Source organism: Mus musculus, chromosome 4, assembly GCF_000001635.26.
Source record: "Mus musculus strain C57BL/6J chromosome 4, GRCm38.p6 C57BL/6J".
NCBI lineage: Eukaryota > Metazoa > Chordata > Mammalia > Rodentia > Muridae > Mus > Mus musculus.
In genome coordinates this window covers 140,849,462-140,866,428 of record NC_000070.6, presented here as the reverse complement: position 1 = coordinate 140,866,428, position 16,967 = coordinate 140,849,462, and positions in this window count along the sequence as shown.

Below are 16,967 nucleotides of genomic sequence, written 5' to 3'. Positions count from 1 at the left end.
TTGATGAACACACGTTACAAGTCCCACCCAGTCAACAAGAGGGAGACTCCATGTCAGCCCTGAGCTGGGTACAGACGGGATAGCCTCGAAACCTGAAGCAAGTTTCAACAAAACCAAAATAAGTCCTGTCATCCCTACCACATCCTCTGACGCAATGAAGCCTGGAGCTCACCAGGATGACGAGAAAGGCCATCCACCTGGAAATGTCAAATCGATCGGCCTTTGAAGTAACTCACTCTTCAAAGAAGAGAACAGGACAGAAACCGCAGACGCTGGGACTAGCAGTGGTAGAGGGAGCTGGGAACGCATGTGCTCAGCAAACGGGTCAAGTGGACGGAAGTCTGGGGGCGTGGATGCTGTTGAGGGTCGGCGACCAGAGGAGAGGCAAGGTCAGGAAGGGAATGACTGGGTCCTGCTTTGGTGAAGGTAAGAAAACCGAAAGATGAACCCAAAGAAGAGGGTGACAGTTCTTTTCTTTCCTTTTCTTTTCTTTTCTTTTCTTTTCTTTTCTTTTCTTTTCTTTTCTTTTCTTTTCTTTTCTTTTCTTTTCTTTTCTTTTTCTTTCCTTTCCTTTCCCTTTCTTCCTTTCTTCCTTTTTCTTCCTTTCTTCCTTTCTTTCTTTCTTTCTTTCTTTCTTTCTTTCTTTCTTTCTTTCTTTCTTTCTTTCTTTCTTTCTTCCTTCCTTCCTTCCTTCCTTCCTTCCTTCCTTCCTCCCTCCCTCCCTTCCTTCCTTCTTTGTTTTTGTTTTTGTTTTGAGACAGGGGGTTTGTCTGTGTAGCCCTGGCTGTCCTGGAACTCTGTAGACCAGGCTGGCCATGAACTCAGAAATCCACCTGCCTCTGCCTCCCAAGTGCTGGGATTAAAGGCATGCGCCACCACTGCCCGGCTGAGAGTGACAGTTCTTAAAATGGAAATTAATGAGGGAAAGTTGTTGCTTTTTAAAAATTCCTTTTACAGTCAAACAATTTAAGGAAAGACGGGTGAAACCGATGACTGTCTAGAATGGGTCCCTGGGCAAAGACAAGGTCCAAACAATGGGGCTTAAGAGAGAGCACATGCAGGATATAGCTCAGTGGTACAGCGAGCATGCGCAAGGCTGTGAGTTCAATTCCCCACTACCGAAGAAACTATAGCTAGGGGCTAGGAGATGGCTCAGCCTCTAAGAGCCCTTGCTGCTCTTGCAAATGACCAAGGTTTTGTTCTCACGAAACTCCAGTTCCTAGGTATCCAATGCCCTCTTCTGACCTCTTCAGGCACCAGGCGCACAAGTACAGCATCGACATACATAAAAGCAGGCAAGATATTCATACACAGATAAAATATATCATCTAAAATAAATAAATAATAAAATAAAATAAAAACACTAGCCAATCCCTTGGGGCTGGGGACGTGGCTCATTCGATAGAGAGCTTGCTACCAGGCATGCAGCCTGGGTTTCCCCCCCAGCACCCTATAAAGCTGGGTGTGGTGGCACACGCCTGCCATCCCTGTGCTGAGGAGGATGGGGAGTTCAAGGTCGCCCTTGGTTCTGTCGTGTGGTCTGGGCCAGCCTGGGATACATGAGACCGAGAGAAAGGGGAGGGGTGGGTTATAAAGACACGGAACTGAGAGAGACAAGAAGCTGCGTGGCACCTGTTGAGACCAGAGCCACTCAGCTTGCCGGCTTCTAAAAGACCTGAAGGTGTGTCTGTGAAGATTCTCAGAGAAGTTTACCTGAGGAGAAAAGACCGCCCCCCCAATCCCCCCCTCTGCACCTCTCCCCCCACCCCCTGCGGCCCTGACACTGGGCTGGGTTCTTTTTTTTTTTTTTTTTTTTTTTTGGCTTTTCAAGAAAGGTTTTCTCTGTGTAGCCCTGGCTGTCCTGGAACTCACTCTGTAGACCAGGCTGACCTCGAACTCAGAAATCCACCTGCCTTTGCCTCCTGAGTGCTGGGATTAAAGGTGTGCACCATCACTGCCAGGCTGTGGATTGGGTTCTTAGGCTGAATAACAAGGAGAAAGCGAGCTGAGCCCCAGCATCTCTCTCTGCTTCCTGACTGTAGATGTAATGTGAGAGGCCACCTCATTGTTCCAGTCACTGTGCCTCCGCCCTGCCGCCACCCCCACCTCCCACCCCCACCACGATGGACTGTGAACCTTCAAACTGTGAGCCAAATAAACCCTTCCTCCCTTCCACTGCTTTGGATGGTGTTTTGTTGCAGTGATAATAAAAGTAACACGCACACATGGACACACTTCTAGAAAGGTACTTTGCACACAACCAAGGATGTTTAGGGAATGTTTAACATTAACTTCTAAGGTAACCAGCCCAAGGCACAGAGGTCAACCATGATGTACGTGTTGACCACTTTCCACCGACCAATAGTCTCACCATGACAGTTTCTAGCTACCCATGTGTCTTTGCTGTGTGTGACATCGAGATGCAATAGACACAGTTGGCTCCCCAGAGCACGCTCCCGCTTGCTGCTGGCCTGTGATGCAAAATTGGAGATCTCAGATCACACACACATACACACACACACACACACACACACACACACACGTGCATGCACACAGACACACACAGAGGCAGAGTCTCAAACTCACTGGGTAGCCAAGGATAGCCTTTTGCCTCTACCTCCCAAGAGCTGGGATTTCAGGCATACACCACCATATCCAATTTATGCAGGTTGGGCTCAAACCCAGGGCTTCATGCATGCTGGGCAAGCACTCTGCCAGCTGAGCTACATCCTCAGGCCTCCATTCCTACAGCTCTTACTCTGGGAGATGCTGCAACTGGGGGATGACCCAAGTGTGGCCCTGGCACAGGGTCACCTTTGGCCCAGCTCTCTCCCTGTCTTCTCTTTTCAATTTTTAAAATTTCATTCACTTGTGAATGAAACCCATTCGGCGGGGTTTCACAGTGTAGCCTTGGCCAGTCTAGAACTTGTGATTCTCCTGCTTCTGCCTCCCAAGGGCTGGGATTGCGGGGTGGGTGTGTGCTGCTATGCTCAATTTCTTCCCCTTTTTTCCTTCTCTGGGTACAGATAGGCTCATGGCTCTGCCCCAAGGCTCAGAGAGAGCCAACCATACCTGAAGTCACACAAGAGATCATGCCTGGCCATGTTCTATTAAGCCAAGTATCTGATTCCCTCCCTGGCCTGTGCGTTCTGCCTTCTGCTGCTCTGAGCTTCTCTGGGAATCTCAACGGCGCAGGTAAACTCCAAGGCCAAGTTCATCTCTGTCTATGCCATTCTTCTCAGAGTCCAGAGAGGAGACGCACCCAGGGAACCAGTCCAGCCATGAGATTCTGGACTCTGGAGGACTAGGTCAGTGAGCCGGTGACAGGGTGGTTGGAGCCCTCTCTGGAGGGAGCTACGGGGGAGAGGAAGCCATAAGTGTAGTCTTTGGAAGCAGACAAGAGCGCTCACCTCCCCACCTAGGTGCTATGCAACCTTGGGGGACATGTCTGGTCATCTGTGAAACCCCGCCCCCCCAGATCATCTTGTACATGTGTATGGTCTCTCAACAGCTGCAGACCGCCCGAGGCCTGGGTGACATACTCCAGTACCCGGTTCTGGCTGTGTCCGGAGGGGCTCAGGACGTACTTGTGTCTTCTCTTTCCACCATGTCATAACTTGGCCATCTTAGAAGATGCTGGTGATCGGTTGAGAGAGGGGTCGTGTGATCCTCTAGGTCCCCCAAACCCTGCTTTGCCAAGGTCCTGGGGCTGCCTCCTACAGAACCTGTAATTCAGCCCCTAGTGCCCTCAATATAGGTCTGAGCTGTCCCTAAGAGCATAACGACCTGTCCCCTCCTAGCCTTGGCACAAGGGAACAATATAAGGGCCAAGGTCTGTTATGGGTGAGCTGTGTGACCTCAGTAAATTCCTATGTATCTCTGGTCCTTCCTGTTCCCTTCATAATGCTGACTCATCCCTAGTCTTGGCTTCCAGAGAAGCTCAAGTCAGAGGCCAGGCCGCACCTCAGCGGGTATTTTTGTAGGCACATGCCAAAACCATGCCCCAGGCTCTCTGTACCAGACCCATAAACTAGGTTCATAAACTCCTGGTGAGGGAGCAGGCCTCCCTCAGATAAAAAGCGTTTTCCAAACGGAGTTGGGAAAGGCCAAATCTGGGCAGCCCGAGGCAGGCCATCTCCGGGGCACTAGGGCAGAGGGTGCCTGTCAGACCGAGCCTCCTGGGCCAAATACATGGGGAACCAGCTTCCTGAATCACGGGCTGCTCCTTCCCCACTCCCTGTGGTGGTAATTCTGGGCCCCAGTCTGGCCTTGGTGTGTGGCCTTGGCTTTGTGTCATGTCTTTAGAAGTCTGTCAGGAAACAGGAACACAGATACCTGGCTGGCCACGTGCATGGGCAGCCGGGAACTACAGCTGGGACAGAATTGGGACAAGGACCATTGTATACACTAGCAAGATTTTGCTGAAAGGACCCAGATATAGCTGTCTCTTGTGAGACTATGCCAGGGCCTAGCAAACACAGAAGTGGATGCTCACAGTCAGCTATTGAATGGATCACAGGGCCCCCAATGGAGGAGCTAGAGAAAACACCCAAGGAACTAAAGGGATCTGCAACCCTATAGGTGGAACAACAATATGAACTAACCAGTACCCTGGAGCTCTTGTCTCTAGCTGCATATGTATCAAAAGATGGCCTAATAGGCTATCACTTGAAAGAGAGGCCCATTGGACTTGCAAACTTTATATGCCCCAGTACAGGGGAACGCCAGGGCCAAAAAGGGGGAGTGGGTGGGTAGGGGAGTGGGAGGGGTGGGTATGGGGGACTTTTGGCATAGCATTGGAAATGTAAATGAGCTAAATACCTAATAAAAAATGGGAAAAAAAAGAATTAGGACAAGGGACTTCCTGTCCTGGAGATGGCCCGTATCATGTCTTCCATGCAACTCTGGTTTTTTTAACTCACTGCCAACCCTGACCACACTTGCCCAGAAGGAGCCTGCAGGCACAGGTAGGGACCAACTGCCTGGACCATGGCAGCCTAGAGACCACTTCTCCTCTCAGTCAGCCAGGAGGCTTCAGAAGGACCGGGCCTGAGTCCTGTCCATCGGACCAAGAATCTTGAGGGCGGCGGGGTTTTGTTTTCTTAGAGGAGGCTCCTAGGGCTGGACCCTCAACCTGGGGTCTCACAAAAGCTCTGCCTCTACCATCAGGCCAGCACCCTCACCCCACCCCCACCTGTGAGAACAGCACACAGGAAGAATACACTGCTCTGTAGGTGGCTGGCGCTTGGGACCAGGGCTTGGGTGTCTGGGAGAACGGTGCTATGCATCCACGGGAGAAAGTGGGGCAGGAAGCAGCAGTTCTGTATCAGTTGCTGCCTGCCCTGCCCGGCCAGGCTGGCACCCCCAGCTCTGGGGCTGGAGGCCAAGATCAGGTACAGTGATTCAGGCCTAGGTTGAGCCGTAGGTGCTCAGCCCCAGCCTCACTCGGACCGGCCTCATTCTGGTGAGTGGCACAGAGGCTGCGGTGCTGTTAGGGAGAGGGTGGAGATGGGGCCTCAGAGCGATACTTACCCAGTGCTGTGTCAAAGAAAGATAAGGCTAAGAAGAGAGAGAACCAGAGGACCCCACCAGCCTGTGTGTGTGTGGGGGGGTCTCACAACTGAGACCCAGGGCTCCCTATATTCCTCCCAGCTACCTCTGGGAGAGACCAGTTTGACTTGAGGGAGCCCCCTCCGGTCTCAGGGTGAGTAGAATCCCTCCTTTGTGGGCTTGGTTCACTCAGCTTTCCATTGCTGTGATAAACCATCACTGAGAAAAGCAACTTACATAATGACAGGTTTATTTTGGCTTAGAGCTCTGAGGGTTTGACCTCCGGGTCACCTTGATAAGCAGGGAGCCTGCGACCAAGCTACCTGCTCTCTCCAAGCTGGCTGGAAAGCAAAGGGGACCAGAACAAGTGTCCCCATTCAAAGGCACCCTCCCAGTGGCCTACTTCCTCCGGTGGCAGCTCCTGAAGTTTCCACCACCTCCCAACAGCCCATTAAGCCATCGATGGATTAATCAGCCAAGTAGGTAAAGGTCTCAGTGATCCATTGCTCCCACAGGCCACACCTCTGAAGCCCACAGGCCACACCTCTGAAGCCCACAGGCCACACCTCTGACTCCCACAGGCCACACCTCTGAAGCCCACAGGCCACACCTCTGACTCCCACAGGCCACACCTCTGAAGCCCACATGCAGGAGCCTTTAGAGAACACTTAGGATCCAAGTCACTGTGCACTCAGCAGTTAGCCCCGAGCCAGCGATCCTCTCCTGGTCCCTCTGGGGTAGCAAGCCACCCTTTTCTTCTGTTTGCAGACCTCCCCTCCTCCTTCTCCTCTCGTTACTATCTGCAAGACCGAGGATGCTCTCCCACAGGGCCTTCTGAGCGAGGCACATGGACAGTAGTCAGGGCTACACAGAGAAACCCTGACTTGACTTAAAACAAACAAACAAATAGGCAGATAGATAGATAGATAGATAGATAGATAGATAGATAGATAGATAGATAGATAGATAGATAAGAAGCAGCCCCATGCACTTTGAACCCTGCCCCACAATGCACCACGCAGGACCCTCTGAGTAGACTGAATGGTTGAGTGGGTTGCTGACTGCTCTTAGGTGTCCTAGGGGAGTTAGGGTTACTTTCCTGTCTGAACTGCTCTGGTCACCTGAGCTTAAAGGGTTCACATGTCTCCCCTTAAGGAGACTTCATCAACACTCCTGATAGCTGAGAAGCGAGCTACGCCTTCACGGATCTTAGAGGGAGCTCTGTTTGCCAGTGTCCCTCAATTCTAGGGACAGGGGGTTGGCCCCGCCAGGTTGTGGAAGCCTTGCTTGGCCTTGGCTGCAGAACCTGGTGTCTGGGGCACCGTGGGGCTGACTCAGAAGAGCTGGGAAGGGTGGAGGCTTTGCGGGGGTGCATTAGGCCCCGCCCATGAGGGCTCTGAGGAACTGGTGCGTGTCCGGTTCGGATGAGGGCGAAACCTTCTTTGAACCCCTGTGGCTGCCTCTGCTGAAGAGGAGGTTGTAAGCCACACAGAGCACAGAGGGCAGACAAGTTGGCTATGTAATGCCAGATAGGATGGCCTGCATGGTTGGTCTATTTGGGAGCCAGGCTCAGTCCAGGAGAGAAGTCTATGGCCAGTTAGTAACTGAGTGGCCAACATCTAGGCAGATGTGGGGGCCAGGACAAGTACATTGGGCACCTGGAGCCATGGACACCAGGGTTCTTGTCTGGCCCCTTTCTAATGACCTGATGTCACCAACTCCCTTCTAGGTGTCAAATGTCCCATTTGTTAGCCTGTGTGTCACTCAGGGACTATAGTTTACTGAAATGGGAGGCACTGTGGGCAAGTCGGTGAGGTAGGGCCAACCTTGAGCACCCAGAAAGAGGACAAGGAGGTAAGGGATGCCTGACCTAGGTCATAAACTCTCCCTTGCTCAAGCCACCATCCAGTGCCACCTCCCACAGAAAGGTCCCTCCCTGAGCAGCAATACCTGGCACCTCTTCTCTCTGCATGCCTGTGACGAGAGTTATCTTAAAGGTGGATGTCTGCAACAGATCTCCAGACACTGTTCTTGGACACTCAGCCCTCTCTCTGGCTCCTGGGGTCAGGAGAGTCAGATGGACCACCGCACCCTTGTCTAGATGAGCCCTTCTCCTCAGGAGTGCTGTCTCCCAGAAGGTCTGGAAGCCTGGCCCTTGAAGAAGAGAAGGAGGTTTCCAAGCCCAGCTCATAGCTCCGAGGCCACCGAGGCTCTCCTCTGCCTGTGAGATGTGAGCAGAATTGTAGCCCAGAAGTAGCTGCTCATGTCGGTGGAGACATTGTTTCCCAGCCCGGTGTACCTCAGGCAGGTCTGGTTGTGTGTGAAGAGGTTTGGGGCTGCAGCTCAGTCACTTGTCATTTATTCCAGGATGAGAATGGGAATAGGACACAGAGGTACAGCCGGGGAGCTCAGGAAGTGACAGGAGCAGGAGATCGGAGTGTGACGACTGCACCATGTCACCCGTGTAAGCCAGCGCAGGCCCCGTGTCTCCCGCTCACATATTCCTACTGTGGAGTGCCAGAGACACAGTGAACCCGGGAAGATGCCTAAGGCAGATCAGGCCCCTGGCTGGCCCCAGAAGACAGGCGCTTGGGAGCCAAGACACGTCCTGCTGATACCATAGAAGAGGGTAGAATGGCAGCCACCTGCCTCTTACCACCTCAGCATGGGTGGGCTAACCTGGGCAGCAGGGTAGGGAGGTATCATTGCCATGAGCTGGGACCCAGCCCCAGCTCCGCAGGGAGAAGACGAGTTTGGGCAGTTCCAGGTGCCCATTCCAGAAAGTGAGCGGAGGGTGGCAGGAGGCCGGGAGGAGGAACATGGGGCAGGACGTGTTGACAGATCTAAGTTATTAGCCATTCCTATCTGATAAGACCTTGCCAGAGACTTAATGAGCTTTGCCTTGTTTTCTCTGAAGCCAGGCTTTGTGCCAGGGAGGTGGCTCTGTTGTCTGGTGTGTGACCCAGAGCCAGTCACTGCCCCTCTCTGAGCCTCACTTTTTCTGACATGACTTCCCAGCTGTTGCCTCTGCCTTTCTCCCGCTCTTCCTTCTTCCGGCTCTGAGCTTCTCTCATTTTCCACCTCAGCTTTCCAGTCTGTCCTTCCACCTGTCCCTCTGTCCTTCCCTCTCTCTCCCCACTGCCACTGGGATCTGGGCCAGGAGACGTGGGGCTGAGAGTTCTGCTCACAGACGCTATTGCTCTCTAGGAGTTGCTCCTCAGGGCACTGGGGGGAGCCTAGGGGATGTGTCCACCAAGGGTGGTGGCTGCTGCCCAGTGGCTGGCTGATGGCTCAGAACACCTGAAAAAGACCGGACCCACGATGGTCCAATTGAAGCAAGCTTTATTTTGGGGTACACCTGGGACTGGGCAGCCTGGCTGCCTCTCCCTAAGTCAGGATTTTGGGGGGCAACCCCTGCTGGCTCTTGAGGTCCTTTTTATAGAAGAGATGAAGTGTTCACAGGGGCGAGAGAGTCTGCTGTCATACATTGTTAGAAAGGCAGAACAATAGAGAGGAAAGAACGAGGCCATATATACCACAGGGATGGGTTGGAAAGTTTAGTGTAGGCTGAAAAATATGTTCTGCGGTTTACATCGGATCTAAGAAACAGAAACTTAACCCCTAATTGCAAATAGAAACCTTAACCTGCAAGGACTTAGCCCAGGACAAACAGGAACTCATTCTTTAATGACAGACAGAAACCTTAACTTGCACAGGACAAACAGGAACTCATTCTTAACTGTCTCAACTGCAGACAGGACCCTTTACCTGCAGGATGTATTGTTCCTGTTTCCGTCTCACAAGACCTGGAATGAAGACTTCCCCATGAGCCAGCTTGTCTGAGATGGCCCTGTCCCTATCCATCTGTGAAATGCCTTGCTAGAAGAACAGTGGAATTTGGCCAAAGTCGGCAGTTTTCTATAGCAGAGCGTGTGGGTGCCAGGGATAGTTGGGAAGGCTTCCTGGAGGAAGTGGACCATGAAAGGCCAGTAGAAGGACTAACATGCATTTTGTGTGTTCATGGCTAGCTCCCTCCGAGGTGATCAAAGGCATGGGAGGGATAAAGCCCTGATACCTGGGCCAGCTAGACAGCTGGTGTACTTAGCATTCTCCCCCCTCTACCCTGCCACCCGCATCTCCTCAGGTAGAGAAGGGGAATGTGCTGTGTGACCTTGGGTAAACTGCTCACCCTCTCTGGACCTTCTTACAGTGCCAAGTCAGCCATGGATTTCTTAGAGGATCTGATGAGCCCCAGGCTCCCGACAGGGAAAATGGGGAGGAGAGGGGCTCCCACCAGGCTCAATCCTGCTTTCAGGTCTTCCATTTGTAGAGCATCTGGACTCGGGGTTGTCTCTATGCATCATCTTCTGATGTTCTAGGTGTGTGTGAGAGCCCCCTGGTCCAGCCATTGGGACCCTCTCTGTGGCATGTTCACACCCAGGCTGACCCCTCAAACACCAGGACTCTCAGCCAGGTCAAAGCTGTTAGGGGAGATGGATTGAATGGCTGAGGCCTGGACAGCCTGATATCAGGCCCCTGGGGATTGGCGACTGAGCCTTCCTGTTGTAACCGGAAAGGATGGACTTGAGACTAAAGTCAGTAACTTGGAAGACAGCATGAGAAGAAGAAAGAGTAGATCACCATTATTGACATGTTATTGTGTCCGTGTAAAGGTTATCCGTGTGTTATTCAAATGCTGGTTTCTCTGCCCTCATATCTGGCTGTCATCCGGATGGACCTGGCGTTGTAATGCTTATTCTAAGACTCTCCTGTCTTAGTGGTGTGTAAACATTGCTCCCCGTTAATTCTCTGACTTATCACTAAAAGCTCATCAGCCAATGACTGAGCAGGAGAGAGGATGGGGCTGGGGCTCATCAGACAATGACTGAGAAGGAGAGATCCGATTCCACGTGGGGTAGAGAGTAGAGAAGGGAGGATCCACCACGTGAGAGGGTCAGGAGCCACCAAGGGAACACACCTGGAGCAGAGAGAGCCAGATCAATACTAAACTGCAAGTGTCTCATCAATTTTGACTGGGAGGTAGCCAGATTAGTGTAGAGGATTAGAATAGATTAATAACTGCTCAGTTATTGTGCCATAAAACTTGCTAATAAATCTAATAGTCTCTGTCTCAAGTATTTGGGAGCTAGCTAAGTTAGAGAAAAAAACTGACACTTATAATTTGAACCAATACAGCATTTCTAAGATGCTGTCTTGGGGAGAGGTTCAAACACCCACAGGGGTCAGCCATGCCCTCAAATATAAGAATAAGCCTATTGTGCTGTGCCCCACCTTTGTGCATCACACACACACACACACACACACACACACACACACACACACACACACACACACACACACACATGCATGCACACACTCAGTTGGCATCATGGCTGCCACACAAGCTTGAGGCCCTGAGTTCAGGTCTACAGCACCCGTGGAAAAAGCCAGCCACAGTGCCACACGCCTGTAATCTCTTCACTGGGAAGCTGAGACAACCCATACCCTGAGCTTTATAGCTGATTAGCCTATCAGTGAGCTCCAGGCTCAGCAAGAGACTGTCTCAAAAAATAAGTCAGAGAGTGACTGAGGAAGACAGCCAATGCCAACCCCTGCCCTTCCCAGATGCATACACAGGTGCATAAAGACCATGCTCTCGAGCGCACACACACTCACACACACACACACACACACACACACGCACGCACACGCGCACGCGCACACACACACACACACACACACACACACACAGAGAGAGAGAGAGAGAGAGAGAGAGAGAGAGAGAGAGAGAGAGGGAGAGAGAGAGGTTCAGACCCCATAGGACAACCCCCACACCCTGAAAGCCGGCCATCACCAGCTCTTGCTCATCATCTCGCTCATGGGGGGTTTGGGAGTCACTGTCTTGCTTAGGTTGAGAGCAATGGGGTCCATGTAAGGACAGTGGGCTCTGCCTGCTCCGGGTCACACTGTGTGTATAGTATGGTGGCTTTCAGAATGGTTTTGCTCTCAGTTACCCCAGTTTACAAAGCAGCGGTTTGTCGTGAGTTACTCCATGTTGAGTGCCAAACCAGAAGGACTCCGCCTTGTTTATCTAAGCAAACAGCTGTCATCTGTCAGCACACCAGGAGCGGCAGACTGATAAATGGTTTATCGATGGCAGTAAATAGCACCTGTGAGTTCATCCAGCCATACAGAAACACCAGGCAGAAGGGCTTGTCCCTGTACCAGGTGTCACGCCACACTAGGACTCTCAAGGAACACTGTAAGACTGCCATGTGGCCTTGCATGCCAGCCTTCTCATTCAGTCGCCTCCCAGGAAAAGTATTATCTAAGCACACAGCCTGCCAGACCATTGGTGTACCTTGGCAGCTTCAGCTCACGTGGGATGTGTCCCTGACAGTGACGTACGTGTGTGTGTGTGTGTGTGTGTGTGTGTGTGTGTGTGTGTGAGACACAGGGGTTCAGGTTTATGATTTCTCATTCGGAGAGGCTCAGCCGTCTGAACCGTGAGGCTTCCTGAACTCTGTCTTGGCCATTCTGTAGCCTGGATGTCATTACTTTCAGTGTGACGTGGGATCTGAGAGTATTCAGTATTAGTAATTATAGTGGAAATGGAATAAAAGACACTATGGTTTTATGATTACCGAGTGCACTGGTCACTCTATTTGCTGCTATGATCAAATAATTAACAAGAAGCCACTTAAGAAAGGATGGCTCAGCTGGGCGGTGGTGGTGCATGCCCTTGATCCCAGCATTTGGAGGCAGAGACAGGCAGATCTCTGAATTTGAGGCCAGCCTGATCTACAGAGCGAGTTCCAGGACAGCTAGGGCTACATGGAGAAACCCTGTCTTAAAAAAAATAAATAAAATAAAATAAACAAAACAAAGAAGGGAGGGGGAGAGAGAGAGGAGGGGGGAGGGGAGAAAGGGGAGGGGGAGGGGGAGAGGCTTTATTTCAGTTCACATTTTGAGGGTGCATTTCGTCATGGCAGGGTGGGCACCACAGCTGAACTGTGAGGCAGCTGTCACATTGCATCTGCTCGAGAAAGCAGGGGGGGGGGAGGGGCACTCCCTTATATCCTCCTTCTTATTCAGCCTGAGACTCCAGCTCAGGGAAGAGTGGCGCCTACACATGGAGTGATCTTCCCGAGTTTAACTAACCTAATCTAGCTAATCCCTCACAGACAGTTGATAATCAATATTAACCGGCGCAAGGAGCTGAATCCGGAGCGGCCAATAACATTGGTAAAGCTTGTGGATTTGTTCTGATGATGTCGACACAGATGAGGTGTCAGTTCAGGAGACTGACAGAGTGTGTGGATGACAAGAGCCCAGACCTCGATGGGAAGAAGTCTCTGCCAGGCAGAGCCGCCCCCGCGGAATTCCCTGTGGAACCTAGTTTACCGGATGCCAGGGATGCAGCCCGGGGCTTCATGGATTCTAGACAAGTGCTCTACGGACTGAGCCACATGCCCAGCTCCTTTGCTGTGTATTTTACGGCAGGTCACATGGCCCTTCTGTGTCCATGAGGCTCATAAGATAAATGGGGCAAGTTTTACAGAAAACCCAGGTGAGGCGTGAAGCCCTCACACTGGAGGGCTGCCCAGCAGAGGTTCTGTTACTGCTCTGTCAGGGAGTCAGTGGAAGGTACTGGACCCAGGCTAATGTTTCAGTGAGATATCCCTGGAGCCTAGCCTCTGTCCTAGCAGCTTCAGGGAAGAGGTAACTTCAGGACAGACAGACACTCCAGAGTTGTCCACCATACTCTCTTTACCCAGAAGTTTGCTTAAAACATGGAGGTCTTGTGGAGAAGACTTTATCAAAGGCAGAGCATGTGTGTCTATAGACAGATGCAGCTGTATGGCTCCCATGAACCGTGTGGTTCAGAAGTCTACCTTTGACCCATAAAACTCCACGCAGCACAATCAGACATCCATGTCCAGAAGAACTGGGCTCTCTGTCTCAACTGGCTTAGTTTTACCCTGTGAATACCATGATTCATAAAATCCATTCTATGTTACCTGTTTCCTGGTCTATTAGGGAACTCGTAGCTAAATCTACCATATAGATAAACTCCATAACTAACTTCAGTCTCTCTCTCTCTCTCTCTCTCTCTCTCTCTCTCTCTCTCTCTCTCTCTCTCTCTCTCTCTCTCTCTCTCCCTCTCTCTCTCTCTCTTGACTTAATGTCCTCACTTGGGGAAACATTGCCCTAGAGGGTGTCTTCTGTAGGCATTCTCAAATCATTTTTCCCTAGGGTATGAGTGTAAACCCACCACCTTAGTTAAGGTTTCTACTGCTGTGATGAAACTCCATTACCCAAACACAAGTTGGTCAAGAAAGGGTTTACAGGGCTCACACTTCCACATTGCTGTTCATCACTGAAGGAACTCGGGACAGGAACTCAAACAGGGAAGGAACTTAGAAGCAGGAGCTGATGCAGAGGCCATGGAGGATGCTGCTTACTGGCTTGTTCTGCATGGCTTGCTCAACCTGCTTTCTTATAGAACCCAGGACCACCAACCCAGGGATGGCACTACTCACAATGGACTGGACCCTCCCCCATTGATCACTCATCGAGCAAATGCCTTACAGCTGGAGCTCATGGAGGCTTTTCCTCAACTGAGGCTCCTTCTTCTCTGATGACTCTAGCTTGTGTCAAGTTGACAGGAAGCCAGCCAGCACTCCCACGGAGGTAGTCTCTGAGTCTTCTGGGATGCATGAGGGGCTGAGAGGTGTGTGTGGGTGAGGGGTGAGATGCTGGGGACCAGAACACATGAAACTCATGGAAATCTCAGGTCAGGAAATGGGTCCCCAGTGGAGGCAGCAGGAAGGCTCAGAGGGAGTTTGATCAGGGACCCAGTCAGGAGGGTCACTGAGGGGAATGGTCTTGGAGGCCTTGAGGGCCAGGTCAAGCTTGTACCCCCCCCAATCCCTTGAGCATTAGCAATAACCTAGCTGCTATTTAATGTATGTTTCTAAGCTTGTGCATGGCTGGGCGTGGTGGCTCTCGCCTTTAATCCCAGCACTTGGGAGGCAGAGGCAGGTGGATTTCTGAGTTCGAGGCCAGCCTGGTCTACAGAGTGAGTTCCAGGACAGCCAGGGCTACACAGAAAAACCTTGTCTCAAAAAAAAAAAAAACAAACAAAAAAAACAAAAACAAAAACAAAACAAAAAAACCCTCTAAGCTTGTGCATTACTGAAGATTTTAAGGATCAGGAGATGAAGAGATTTAGAAGATTAGGAGGCATGGAGAAGTCCAATCATGTGGCCAGGGTCCTGGCTTGGCCAAGCCCAGGGTGGAATATAAGGGTCGGGCCTCAAAGTCTTTCTGCCTCCCACTCAGCCATCTTCTCCATCCTGGGGGTTTAGGGAGCTAGGGGAGGATTTTTTCGTTTTTCTTTTTTTTATGTTTGTTCATTTAGTTGAGATAGAATCTCATGTAGCCCAGACTGGCCTCACTCCCTATGTAGCTGGGGTTGACCTTGGACTCCTGATTCTCCTACCTTCTCCTCCTGGGGGCTGAGGTCACAGGTGTGCACTGCCATACCCTGTTTATCTGGTGCTGGGGTCTGAACTTCAGGAGAAAGGCATGCTGGGTGAGCATTCTACCAACAGTCTGACATCCGAGGCTGCGAGGGAGGCTCTCAGTAGAGGAATGTCAGGCAACAGCAAGCCACCAGGAGCTGCTGAAGTCTTCACAGAGAGACAGTGGTGTGTCTGGGTCAGGTGATGGTGATGGACAAGGAAGCGGGAAGGGGAAGGCCTGTGACCCAGACCAGGAGGCAGAGAAGATGGGCTGTAGGGCAGGCAACTGCTTAGAGTTTGCAGCTAAGAGAAGCAGAGACTGAAGATGGGGTCCCGGTGCCCCTTAGTGAGTGTCACCATTTAGAGAGATGTGGAGGCCAAGTGTGGCCAGGACAGGGATGATTGACCTGAGGTCACTGAGTTAGCCACCTGTAGGGTGGCACTCTTGATCCTGAGCCCCTGAGGGCGGCATCCTCATGTCTACTCAGCTGGTGCCCAAGGTTGACCCAACCCTGGCAAGGCTATCATTTACCACTGCTCGTGCGGTTGCATGGAACTCAGGTGACCCTCAGCAGAGATGTGGGCCTGGGGTTTCGGTTCTGTGGGAACAGAGCCAACAAGGGTCACATGGCTTGTGGCCTTCATCCCTTCCTGCCATTACAGCTACTGGCCCCAGGGTCCCCTGCACTGAGGGAATTGGCAGGTACTCTGCTTTCTCATGACCGGAGAGTCAGAGCACCTGGGGACACTCCCTAGTCTACCAGCAGGCCCTGAAACCTGCCTTGGGTTACAGGGGTGCAGAAAGAGGTTGAGGGTGTCTGGGAGACCCCAACAAGAGTGGAGAGCATCCACCTACTGTCTGGAACTCTGGGTTTTAGGGTGGCACCTATAAATAGCAAGTTCCCTCTACATGTTTGCTGAATGAATGAGTGCATGGATGAATGAATGAATGAATGAATGATCTCCCATGTTACCTTGGGTAAGTCATTGCTCCCTTCAAACTTTGGCTAACCAACTAGAAAATGAGTCCGAAGACCATGATCCATCAGAGTATCTTTCCAGAACAAAGGTGGAGTAGCAGGAAGCAGGTGGGACTGTCCCTGCCATTCACACAGGTCCTGGGAGGGGAAGTGACAATAGGGAAGGACTAGGGTCTGGAACTAGGGCCTCTACAGACGCCCCTCCCTGGAGGCTGCCCTGGGTAGGCCAAGGAATAGCCAAAGCTGTGACTCTTAGGCTGGCAGAGCCCACAGCTAGGGTTGGCAGCCTCGGAATCCCTCAGACTTGTCAGAAGGTCTAGATCAGCCATTCCTATGCCTTGCTGGGTGCCAAGGCTCCCCTGGCCCAGGTAGCCTAGCCTCACAGGCATCCAGCAACCTCCTGAAACAGATTTAACCATATCCTTACCCAAAACCCATACTGGCCTGCCTTTAGCATATCAGGGTTTTGTTCTTCGGGGATAACCACTGTGGTCAGTCCAGGCCTCTCTTTGTCCCTGGACCACAGTTGCCACCTGGCCCTATTATATCATTTCTGGCAAGTCCTCTCATTTAGACAGCCTGCCTGACCCCTGAAAGGTGTCTTGGGTGAGAACTCTGATCTAGTTCCACATACAGGGAGCTGGGGGCCTTTAGGGATTGTAATAATTTAGCAGCACCCTGGAACTTGCTAAGAGGGGTGTGTGTGTGTGTGTGTTTCTGACTTATCTCCAGTCATTTCTAGCCAAACCCCCTCTGCTCACCACCTCCCTCTGAATAAACTTGCTGCCTGCCACTGTGAGTGCAGCCTGTGTCTGTGCCCCGGGTCACGTTGCTCTGACTCCGTCTTGTATTCCCAGCACCAAGAACAATGGTCTGCGTTCCACAAAACCAGTGAAGCGGGATGGGGAAA